Below are 2,068 nucleotides of genomic sequence, written 5' to 3'. Positions count from 1 at the left end.
GTCGGTTAAGCGTCCGACTTTAGCCAAGTCACGATCTCGCGGTCCGTGAGTTCGAGCCCCGCGTCGGGCTCTGGGCTGATGGCTCAGAGCCTGGAGCCTGTTTCCGATTCTGTGTCTCCCTCTCTCTCTGCTCCTCGCCTGTTCATGCTCTGTCTCTCTCTGTCCCAAAAATAAATAAACGTTGAAAAAAAAATTAAAAAAAAAAAAAAAAAAAAAAAAAAAAGAATCGACACCAAAGCATTATGCTGCCCTTGTGTGAGGAAACAACAGAGCTGCTTGTCCTGCAACATGAATTTTGAGCTATTGGAACGCGGTGTGCCTGTAGCAGACACCGTTGGTGGCTGACCTACATCTCCATGGCCTATCCCTGGGGTTGCCTGCAGACAGTTCTTGTACCCATCCGTGGCCTGTGCACCTGTCTTTGCGTCTGCTGGCCTCTGGTGAGTGCTTTGCCTGGTACACGTGGGCTAGAAGGGTCAGAGAGTTAAATACTCCCAGAAAGCATGGGACTGCAGGTGGTGGGTAAAGACCCCAGCCCCCTCACTCTCAGGGGTCCCATGTGAGATGTGCTCTGCTCAGAGAAATTGAACCCAGTCGCCCACAGTGGAAACGCATTGATATACCCCATATTGAATTTTTTCTTCCTTCATGGTTCTTCCTGGGGTTTCCTCCCAAAGCAACTATTTGGATCCATATTCTTTGTATTTAAAAAAATTTTTTTTAACGTTTATTTATTTTTGAGATAGAGAAAGACGGAGCATGAACGGGGGAAGATCAGAGAGAGAGGGAGACACAGGCTCTGAAACAGTCTCCAGGCTCTGAGCTGTCAGCAAGAGCCCGATGCGGGGCTCGAACCCACAGACCACGAGATCATGACCTGAGCTGAAGTCGGACGCTTAAACGACTGAGCCACCCAGGTGCCCCCGTATTCTTTGCATTTTTGATAAATGTTTCTATTGTGGTAAGATATGCATAACATTAAATTAAACATTTTTACCATTTTTACGTGTACAGTTCTGTGGTATTAAACTTATGCATACCATGTTCTGACACCACTTGAAATGCTGTCCCATTAAACAGTAACTCCCCATTCTCCCTCCCCAGACCCTGGCCCCTGGCAAGCACACTTCTACTTTCTGTCTCCATGAAGTTGACCACTCTGGGCACCACATCTAAGTGGAATCATATAGTACTTGTCCTTTTGTGGCTGGCTGAGTTCACTAAGCATAATGTCCTCAAGTTTCATCATGTTGCAGTATATGACAAGATTTTCCTTCCTTTTTAAGGATGGAGAATATTCCATTGTATGTGGACGTCACATTTTGTTTATCGATCCATCATCCAGGGACACTTGGGTTGCTTTGGATCCCCATTCTTATTTCAAGAATATGGAGTGAAACTGAGATGTTTTGAATTCTGTCCAGGAGGGAATGTGACAGTTATTGGAAATTGGAATCAGCTAGTTAAATGGAAGGATCCCAGAAGTCCTTGTGATGTAGACCCCTCATCTCAGTCTGAAAAGGCGTCTACACTGTCAATATGTGGACTGTGGGAGCAGAAGTTAAGGAACATGGGTGATGTGCAGAGAAAAACGAGTTCAGTCTTAAATATTGGACCCCTTGCATATGACCTTGCAGTGTGTCCAATATTTAAGCAAGGTTATGTGTTAAACTCTGTCAAATGTCAGATGGCTTGTGACTATTTAAGTCCTGAGCTACAGAAGAGGTGTATATGCAAATATCACAGACTCAAAGAATGTAATACCAAGTAGATTTATCCAGTCAGTGCGATTTTCTTTCACAATATCTAGGATACACTTCTACAAGTGGTTCTCATGGATTTGTAACTATTTGGGACCCAATTACCAGTTCACCTGCATGCCCTTCATCATGGTGTCACTTGCCTTCTGCAAAGGGGGGACCACACTTATAATTCATATGGAGGAAATATGACATTTCCGGGACATCCTGAAGGTGGTGTTTGCATGCACTAGGAAGCACTGCAGAAGCAGAACCACTTTCACCTACTTCTCTGGTGAAAGTAGAAATTACCTTTGCAGAAAGCTGTG

At 44.7% G+C, this 2,068-nt stretch overlaps 1 long non-coding RNA gene across 1 annotated transcript; it reads left to right on the top strand.

The window, feature by feature from the left end:
• The first annotated feature begins 226 nt into the window (after positions 1 to 226).
• On the top strand, positions 227 to 1,001 carry LOC147580784 (uncharacterized). Its single transcript, XR_015250781.1, has 2 exons — positions 227 to 440; positions 747 to 1,001. It is a non-coding gene; the product is annotated as an uncharacterized LOC147580784 (long non-coding RNA).
• Positions 1,002 to 2,068: the final 1,067 nt, after the last annotated feature.

This window comes from Puma concolor, chromosome B2 (assembly GCF_028749965.1).
Source record: "Puma concolor isolate L17-30 chromosome B2, mPumCon1.1.hap2, whole genome shotgun sequence".
Classification (NCBI taxonomy): domain Eukaryota; kingdom Metazoa; phylum Chordata; class Mammalia; order Carnivora; family Felidae; genus Puma; species Puma concolor.
Note: the sequence above shows the minus strand (reverse complement) of the source record. Positions and strands in the feature narration are given on the sequence as shown.